This window comes from Myotis brandtii, unplaced genomic scaffold (assembly GCF_000412655.1).
Source record: "Myotis brandtii unplaced genomic scaffold, ASM41265v1 scaffold3683, whole genome shotgun sequence".
Classification (NCBI taxonomy): Eukaryota; Metazoa; Chordata; class Mammalia; order Chiroptera; family Vespertilionidae; genus Myotis; species Myotis brandtii.
In genome coordinates this window covers 12,555-23,359 of record NW_005364151.1, presented here as the reverse complement: position 1 = coordinate 23,359, position 10,805 = coordinate 12,555, and the positions used below count along the sequence as shown (strand labels likewise).

Genomic DNA, 10,805 nt, shown 5'->3' with positions numbered 1-10,805 from the left:
CACATTACAATTTGCACCGCCCAAATAGGGCCAAAATTTTTTTTCTTAAAAAATTTTTTTTAAATTGATTTCAGAGAGGAAGGGAGATGTAGAGATAGATAGAAACATCAATGATGAGAGAGAATCATTGGCTTCCTCTTGCATGGCCCATACTGGGGATTGAGTCTGCAACCTGAGCATGTGCCCTGAGTGGGAATGGAACCATGAACTCCTGGTTCATAGGTGGACACTCATCCACTGAGCCACGCCGGCCAGGCTCAAACCATTTTTTTGCAGGCCGGGGTCTCTGCCAGGGACATAAGCAAGTAAAGTGAGTGTCATTAAGAATTTCAACAATGGTGGGTAAGGACACATATATAATACCTTAATCAATAAAGAAAAAAAAGAATTTCAAAATGGCAAAAGCAAAGTATTAAACCTACTGCTGGCCCTTCTAAATGACTTCACAGATTGGAATCTAATGAAGGTGGTCCTCCCTAGCAGGGTAAAAGGATGTGTTCATCCTTTAGGTTAATTTTCCCCCAAATTTAAGTCATAAAATACCTAGAGACCTACAGTCATCCTCAATGTGAGAACTAGAGACTCTCCCACTAAAGATGATCAAAACGATAAGATTTCTAAGTGCCTTAGTAAGACACGTGTGCTCTGAAGGGTGGAAGTGGATGCCTGCTGATGTTGATGCTCTATGACAATGACATCAGTGATGACAGTGATAACAGTGTCAGCGTCAGTTCTAATGATCAGCAGTTTAAGCAAACTATGAGCTGTAAGGACATCCGCGACTCTGACCATTCAAGAGTCTTACACATCTATGAGGCCCTAATGGCTCCAATAGTCTGGGCTATGCTGAACGGTACTCTCCAGAGTAAAGGAGAAGTTGCTGTGCTTGTACCTTCATCTAATCGATGTTAGGAGATTGAAAGGTGCTTTGTTAAGCCTCTTGTCATACCTCATAGAGAATGACATGCACATTCCTATTGTTTGGAGCAAAGACATGTCTTCAAAGGCAATAGAGCAACAGACAGTGACCAGCTTCTAGGCCTCAGGAGAGACAGAAAGTCTGAACATGGCATGCTGTCCAAAACAGTGTCCAGGTACCCTCTACAGGACCCATTGGAGAAGGGACAGAGCTTGGACTCCTGGAAGCTTATCACATGCTCCCACTGGTCATCACATGACCACTGCCCTTGCTGGGAGGGAATCTGTATCACCTTCACTGTGGAGATGGTGCAAACGGGACCAACCAGAGGTGGGATCTGGTGTGGGATGTTAGCTTCACTGAACAATAACCTCACTGCTAGCTCTCATTTTTGAGCATTTATTGACTGAGTTCAAGTCTTCTAAGGACTTTCCACCTTCACAACAAATTTATTTCAAGGGTGAAGGAAATTTATTCAGGGTTTAATAACATAGAGGAAGAAAGCAGGGTCACTAATATTTTACATCTAGCTCAACCCCTTCACTTTCAGCAGAACTGATGGGGTTGGACACTTCACACACGTAATCCCCAGCATCCTTCCCACTGACTGGTTCAATGGTGACGGTTCTGTTGCACCAGGACAGCTTCATGCTCTTACAGACTCATGTTATTGAAGAACCACTGTGTGAGGATGACAGTTGAGTAGCAGGTCAGGACCACAGCATTCTCATGCTCTCTGACTGAGTGTTGCTCTCTTGGAGGGTGGGCACTCTTGTGGGCTCTGCAAAAAGACCAAGGACTGATTGAGGGTGGGCTTGGGACTTGGGGTCCTGCTACAATATGAGACATCTCTGTCACTCATAGTCACCACTGAGCTCTGTAAAGGTCACCAGAAGATGGTCCTGACCTCTGCAGAAGGACAATTGTCTTTGTTCAGGTGACAATGTGTAAGGAGAGGGCTGCAATTCTTCTCTGATCCCTCATAACCCCAGGGTGACCCCTGACCTGTTCCCCAGACATCTCTGTAATATCAGCATAGGGGACACCTTCCCCACTGATGTTTCCTATGACCTCATCATCAGGTAGTATTTTCCTCTCATGAGCTTTTATTTATTCTTTCTGTCATTAACTTCAAAAAAGATGAGGTCCCACTCTTTATGTAAAATTCCATGTATGATGTGGAAGGCAGGCTACTACCTCGGTCCATCTCTGGGGTCAAGGAAACTTTATAGAAAGTGAAAAGGCTTTTACCTCTTTTAAAATAATTCATTGGGCAGTAAAGATGACCCAACCCAGTCTTCATAATCTTGGAAGTGGAGATGTTCCAGCTAAATGACTTTTCAGTCTAAAAGGACTTTATTTCCTGGCCTGCAGATTGAATATCATGGTAAAATAAGTTTCTAGAGAGAAGTTGTTATAGTTTTAACAAAAGACAGGAGCTGTAGGAATAGAAGGAAACCATTCAATATGATAAAGGCTACACATGAAAGCTCACAGCTAACCCAACATTCCATGGAGAAACTTGGAAAATGTTACTATCATCATGAACAAGACAAGGATGCTGTTTTTCTTTTTTTTTTAAAATATATTTTATTGATTTTTGACAGAGAGGAAGGGAGAGGGATAGAGAGTTAGAAACATCGATGCGAGAGAAACATCTATCAGCTACCTCCTGCACACCCCCTACTGGGGATGTTCCTACAGCCCAGGTACATGCCCTGGACCGGAATTGAACCTGGGAGCCTTCAGTCCGCAGGCCAGTGCTGTATCAACTGAGCCAAACCCGCTGGGCGAGGATGCTGTTTTTCCTACTGATTCACTATAGTAGTGGAAGAACTGGCTGGAAAATCAGGCAACATGTTAAAATAGGAGGTATCCAAGTTTGAAAGGTAGAAGAAAAATTGTCTTTTAAAAAATACAACATAATCATATATAGAAAACCCTAAAAATTTCACCACACATACACACACCAAAAAAAATTTTAAGACTTGATAAAAAAAGCAAAGTTGTTGGAGACAAAATCAACACTCAGCATCATTTCCACTTTTTTCAACAAAGATGAACAATGCCAAAATAAAATTAAGAGAACAGTTTCATTTAAAATAGCATCAGAGAGACTAGAATACTTAGAATTAAGTTAATGAATAAGATGAAGATATATACACAGAAAACTATTAAATGTCTCTGAAAGAAGGTAAAGAACAAACAAAATACCTTGAAAAACAACTATGTTCCTATTTGATATGATCCTTATCTAATTCTCTGACTTTTTTCAGAAATAGGAAAATCCATTTTAAAATTCAGAAGGAATATCAATGGACCCACCAATTGTTTTGATCATCTTAGAAAAAAAGAACAAAATTGGACGTCTTACACTTACTAATTTCAAATTTTACTACAAAGCTGAAGTAACCAAAATATGGTGACACTAGCATAAAGACTTCTATTTGTCAAAAGACACAGTCAAATGGTTTGGACAAAGGAGCCAAGACTGTTCAATGGAGAAAGGACAGTCTTTTCAACAAATGGTGTTGAACAGCAGCATCCACATGCAAACAAATGGAGTGGACCATCGCTTATACCATAAACAACAGTGAAGACAAAATGGGATTGAATCCTAAATGTGAAACCTAAAACTATAAAACTCTTTAAAGAAATTATAGAGGGAAGCATCATGACATTGAATTTGAAATGATTCTTCAATATGACCCTAAGAATACTGGTAAAAAAAAGACAAATAGGTAAACTGCATATTATCAAAATGAAAACTTCTATTCATCAAAAGACACAATCAACAGAGTGAAAGGTGACCTATGAAATGGTAGAAAATACTTTGCATGTCACATATAAGATGAGGGGTTAATATCAAGAATATAAAAAGAACTACTCCAACTTAACAACAAAATCAAATAACCTGATTAAAAAATGGTCAAAACACTTGAACACATATATTTTCAAAGATGACATACAAATGGCCAGAATGGTTATCCTATGTACTAAAGACCTAATATGCTAATTAGACCGGACAGTGGAATGAACTTCCAGAATCACCAGTGGGCAGGGGTGAGGCCGCAAGGAAGCTGGCTGAGGCAGCCCGGGCTGTGAGGGCCAAGCCCCTTGCACCAATTTTGTGCATTGGGCCTCTAGTGAATAGATATCCAACATCACTGATCCTTAGAGAAATCAAATCCAAACAATGAGATATCTTTGTATACCCATTAGGATGGTAACTGTTGGAAACATAGAAAATAACATGTGTTGGCACAAAATAGAAAAATTGGAGCCAGGCCCACTGTGGATGAAAACGCAAAATGGTGCAGCTACTATAGAAAACAATTTGGAGGCAGATAAGAAATAGACTTACCATGTATCATGTGGTCCAGCAACCTCACTTCTGCTTTTATATCCAAAGGAATGGAAAGCAGGATTTGAAGAGATATTTACACATCCATTTTCATTGCAGAATTATTCACCATAGCCAAGAGGTGGAAGCAACTCTATTTTTCATAGAGAACGTGAAAAATGTAGCACAAACATATTCAATGGTACCTTATTCAGCCTTATAAAAATGGTAATTCTGGATAGTATGCTCCATGAAACAAGCCAGGCACAAAAAGACAGGAACAGTGTGTTCCACTTATATGTATCTCAAGTATTCAAATTTACAGAAGCAAAGAATGTTGGTCACTGAGAGCAAGAGAGGCAGCAAGGATAATGCCAAGATTTCCTGGAAGGATGGATTTGACCTTGACTGAGAAGAGGAGGATTTGGGGAGGATCTGGTTGGGAGGTTGGAAGGATAAAGATCTTTGTTTTGCACACATTACAATAGAGGTGCCAAATTATGTGTAGGAAAGATACCCCAGATCGGCTTAACTCATTCTTTCCTAAACCCTTTGGGAAACACACACACACACACACAGACACAAACAAAAAACAAAACAAAAAAAAACATAAGCAGAAAAAAACAAACAAACACACAAAAAAACAACAGCTCAGAAGCTGGAGATAGCAATTCCTGGAATCTATGACAACAGAATCTATGTGAGAGCTCTGGAGAAGAGAAGCAGTTTTGTGCGGTGTGGGTTGTGACTCTCCCACAATCAGGGCCATGGAGCTGGTGGGTCTTGGACTGTGGATATGGAGACTGCAGAGGGACTGTTACTCAAGACCAATGTAGTATGTCCATTTCCCAGTGTTTTCATCCAGGAAGTAACAGCAACACTTTAGGAAATCAATCTTCCATTCCTGCCCTTAGAGATCATTCGGGAAACTACAACTTTAGTCTGCTTCCCAGTACATAAAAATTAAATTAAATAAGTAATACTTTTCTTGAAAAGGAAGGTAGACCACTTATGGTCTGGTTAATGAACTGAAAATAGTAATTTTTGTCTCTTTCACTTTACATTATTTTATTTTATTTCTATCACCATTTATTTTAATTTTAAAAAATTAAAGTATAAAAAAATAACAAAACAAATACAAAACATATGCCAGTGCCCATTATATATCATTTGGACAAAGAACCAAGTCCTTTGGACTTCAAGGACAAATCTTAATCAGTTTTTAAGACCCAAAGAAGGTAAATTGTTTTGAGGTGACCTTCTACAACCCAAGGAGATTATAACTCCCTCTGCGGGTGGAACATGAAATAGTTAGCAAAGCCAGGTCACAGCTCTCTCCTGTTGAATATTCTTTATAGTATTTGTGACAACACTGAATGTTTCCTGATAAGCCCTGTGTCTCTGTGTGTACTCTTAAAAGTTATCACAGGAAGGTTCTAGTTTCTTTGGGCCATACTGAGGGTATCTGCCCCAAACAATGAGAGCTCCCAATGAAATTCTTTGAGTTTACTATTTATTTGCATTATCTACTGCAAGGCCTTCCTTCTTAGAAGATGAAAACTCACCTGCTTTCTTTCTCATCACCAATTACCTCTCTCTCTCTCTCTCATATTTTTCTAAAGACCAATATTTAGTGTAGGCTTATTGTGTCTGTTTAATGCCATTCACATTTGAGCCAACTACCTGAGATTTCTTTAAATATGAATCTCCAGAGAACATCATAGACAGAGAACCTTCCTTCTGTGAGCTACAGAGGTAGGCGTGGGATGGTCCTGCTCATTAGACACTTGTAATGCCATAAACAGAGTAGAAAAAGCCAAATACTTCTCTACATCCCTTCACAGCTTCTCCAGGTTTCCTTGTTGCTGTACTGTCTCTGGTGGTCACATTACAAAATTTTCCCAACCAATGGTCAGGTGTAGGGGCAGGATTATGAAAAGTCACATGAAAGTTCTGGGCTCTTTGTTCAAGTTAAGTATTTCAGGATGACAAAAGCAGACTATGAAACCGGCCACAGGCCCTTCTAAGTGGCTGTACAAATTATGAGCCTGTGAAGCGGCCCTCCCTACCAGGGCCAATGGATGTGTTCATTCTCCAAGTTAATTCAATGCCAAACTCAAGTCATAAAAATGGCGAGAACTAGAGGCTTTCCTGCTAAAGAAAAACAAAACTGTAAGTTTCTCAATGCCTTAGTAAGACACCTGTGCTCCAAAGAGTGGAAGTGATGCCTGCTAACGTTGATGATCTAAGACAATGCCATAAGTGATGACAGTGACACCAGAGACAGAATCAACTCTTGTAATCAGCAGTTTAAGGAAAGCATGAGCTATAGGTCCATCCACATCTGTGACCATTCAGGGATCTGCCACATCTATGGCTCCACTAGTCTGGGCCATGGTGGATGTACCCTCCGGAGAAAAGGACAAGTTGCTAATTGATGTTAGAAGAATGAAAGGTGCTTTGTGAAACCTCTGGTGAGACCTAATAAAATAATTACTCCTAGGCACACTCCTTGTGAACAAGGCCATATCTCCTACAGCAATAAAACAACAGCTCTCAACAAGCTTCTAGGCCTGAGGAGAGATGGAGAGTCTGAATGTGGTCTGTAATGTGACCAGGTTGGCAGAACTGCCCATCATAACCTGGGTTCTACCACACCCAACAACATAAGTTCAGATGAGGAGAGAAGCATCCATCACAGATGGAAGTGACACATCCTGGATTAGACAAGGAAAGGTGGGTACCTTCCACTCCATCCCTGTGACCTACCACAGAGCTCTTACCTGTGTAATCACAGAAAGTTACTATCACTAGTCAACAAAGAAGGAAAATGCTCCACACATTCCAAGTTCAAGCCATCCCTCAATTTCTTCTCCACCAACATACACATACCATCAGCCTTTTCCTTGCCTGTACCCAGGCTCCTAGTCAGACTTACTCACTGACACACAAATCCCCTGGGACATGGCTAATGTGTTTACTCAGCTGAGGCACGTCTTGGTGCATAGAGGGGAGATTGGCCTTTCATGGCTCTCCCAGTCCGTGGGGAAACTGCTTTGAGAGCCAAATGCAGACATCTCTCCTGGGTTGGAGCTGGAGGATGGAAACCTCTGGCCCTCAATTTGGTCCTCACCCTCAAGCCTGCCCTGCATTCCCCACTTTCCTAGGCTCCATGCCAAGCCCTGTTCTAGTCTGACTACCCTGGACTTCAACTAATTTCCTGGCTCAAATACCACATTCCCTAGACACATCTTCTGCATTCACGGTGTCCCTCTCCCTCCTCACTTTTCAGACTCCTAACTCCCTACAAGATGCTCATCTGCTTTTCCTTCTTGTTTCTTATTTAATGTCTATTCTGTAACTCCTGCCAGCTAGTATATTTGGTGCTCCCTTTTGTCAGAAATGTCAGGACACTAATATGAATCTTCAAGAACCTTATCCTTTCCCACAAACCTGTGTCTCACAGCGTTTGCCTATCCAAGTTTCGAAGAATGGCATTCCCACTTAACTACACCAGCTCCAGTGGCTTCTCTCTCAAGAAGTATAAGGTAGCCCCTCATTCATATCCCTCACCCCCATTGAACCCTCCCCAAATGAACCCGCCTGCAGGGTATCTTTAGGTCCCCTTGACCTAATATAATGCCTAACATCTCCAAACCCCCCTGGCTTTACTATTTATCATCCTGGCTCTGAACAGATCCTATCACTTAACAGCTCCCCTCTATGCCCATTTCTGCTTACCAACAATCCACCACTGGCCAGCTCTCAAAGGAGTATAACTAAATACCAAAGAGGCCACAAGGCACAGGAAAGATTTATTTGCATTTCAAAGGTTCCAGATGTGGATTCTCTATGAACAGGCACCTGGCGATTGTGTTTGTAAAAACAATGAAGAAAACAAAGTATGAGAACACCTGTCTGGCCTGAGCTCCAGGTCATGGGGGACACAAAACAGCATCTTTCATTGATAGCCTGTGGGTGGCTGACATGTCAGGGACCTGCATGTTTACTAGAGTTTGTAAGGTTTAAGATAGAATATTTGTTAAAATCTCTGTGATCTTGTTCTTTGAAGGTGCAGTGACAATGAATGTGAACACTGTTGATGGCTTGGTCCCTGTGGACCTGTGCCCTTTCAGGCCTGCATGTCTTCTCAGATTCTGGTGCAAAGGCCATCCAGAGGCAACTTGCACCCTCAAAAGCATCTAAGAAATCACGCCAGATGCTGCTGTGGATGCCAAGTCAGAAGGAAGGCAGGAAAACTGGATAACTTTATGTGGAGGACTTTAGCCTGATAAGGAAAGAAATTTGAAGATTTGAAAATAAGGTAAGGATCGACAATGTGAGCAAAATGACAGGATCAGCTAGTTACAGGTAGATGATGACAAAGTAAACCAGGTGTCCAACACATTTAAAGAGGCAAGGAAGACATTCTTCAGAACCATGAAATAGGGCAGTGAGATGAAACTCAACACCCCTGAAAGAAAAGGCTGGGGAGATTTTAAGAAAGAAGAAGGAATTATAGGCATCTGTGATTGCTAATGGCCTTTACAGAAAGGAAATATAAACCATCTCCTGATAACCTGGCAGGAGGTCTCTTCACATCTTGGTTGTAAATGTCCCCACCCAAGTTAGGCTCCTACTCTCCCTCAGAGAATGGGACACAGGGACACCAGGAGGATTATATTTCAAACAGATGGGGCCAGGTCCTGGAGACAGTTATTCTCTGGGTCATAACACTGGCAAGAAGCTTTTGAGGAGACTTATGTATATTTCAAAAGTGCAGAGAAAGAACCTGCAATTAGTAATTACATTTATAAAAGAAATGGTCTAAATCAAGACAAAGGAGGCATGTTGTCAGGAAGAAACTGTGTATGGGTTAATGACTCTGAGGGAACATTAAGGCCTCTAGATCAGAACAAAACTGCTTTCTGCACAGTGGAGGGAAACACAACTAAATCTCTTTTAGCCAAGTCCCAGTTGACATTTTTATAATTTCCAGCAATTTATAAAGAGGTGCAATTTTTCAGCAATTTATAAACAGATGCAAATTACCTGAGAGTTCCTGAACACTGCCAGGATCTGATGTCCCAGAATACTGTGCTTCTAGAGTTCTCCATGGAGACATTACATTGCTCTCTACAGTCACCTTCATTTTAACCACAGGTCACCTCCAAGGATGAAGAGTATTCTCCATCATAAAACATCGCTGGTGTCACTGGATTTGGCCTCATTAGTGACCTAAGTGCAGAGGAACTGACATTAACCACATAAAAGGCCCTGATGCAGGTTTTTCTATGAAACCGAATATGGGAGTTCTAAAAGCCTCTTGAGGTAAGGAAGCCTCACCTTCTAGCGTTGGGTAATGCCCTCATCTACAAGAGATTCCACAAAACCACGCAGGTCAAATTTAGCTCCATAAAAGTTGAGGTCATTTCTAATTCTGTGGGCATCAGTCTGAACTAGGAAATTTGAGCCAAAACCTTGGTTGTATTATTAGGTTTCCAATTATACTCTATTAATAAGGAAGACAGATCTATTTACTTTATGCAAATAAGCCTATAGCCATATAAATAAAAATACTCAAAAAGACTTAAGAAATTTTGTGAAATAAGTCAAACAGGGAGAAAAAATATCAGTGTTATTACCACATGGGTGTCCTCCTGTCCATTTCCATGGCCAACAACAATGGCTGTGCATCCACTACATGTCCCCCTGGAGGAGGGACAGAGCTTGGATTTATGCAGACTCATCACGTTCACCCAGGGTAATCACACAGCCACGGTGATTCTCTGGAAAGACTCGGTTTCACCTCCACATTGGAGATGGTACAACTTAGACCACACAGAAGTGGGATCTGGTATAGACAATCACCTTAAGTCAACAATAACGACAATGTCAGCTCTCTTTTTTGAGCATTTCTTGACTCAATGCAAATCTTCTAAGTACTTTCCACCTTCACACCAAATCTATTTAAATGGCACAAAAGAATATTCAGAGTTTAGTAACATATACGAGAGCAGGAGGGTCACTAATATTTTACATCCAGCTCAACCAGCTCACTGTCAGCGGAACTCATGGGGATGGGCACTTCACACTGGTAATTCCCAGCATCCTCCTTCCTGAGGGGGTGTATGTTGAGAGTTCTATTGTTCCAGGACATCTTCATCCGCTCTGGCAGCCGCAGATCCATGCCATTGATCAACCACTGGGTGGAAACTGCATTTTTGTAGCAGGTCAGGACCACGGAATCCTTATGCTCGGTGACTGTGGTGTTGCTGGCTAGGAGGGTGGGCACTCTCACTCACTCTGTGGTGAAATAGAGGGCATGGCTAATTGAGAGTGGGCTTGGGACCTGGGCCATGCTAGCTCCTCAGACATCTTAGCCACTCAGAGTCCACTGTGAACTCTGTAAGGTCACCAGAGGACGGTTCTGATCTCTGCAGAATGACAATTGTCTCTGTTCAGGGGACGATGTGTGGGGAAATGGTTGCACCTCTTCTCTGAACCCAGATCACCCCTGACCTGTTCCCATAGACATCTTTG

The 10,805-nt window shown here is 41.6% G+C and overlaps 1 pseudogene; it reads left to right on the top strand.

Annotated features, from left to right (window-relative positions):
- Window positions 1-678: 678 nt before the first annotated feature.
- LOC102248539 overlaps window positions 679-10,805 on the top strand; it is a 21,209-nt pseudogene continuing 11,082 nt past the window's right edge.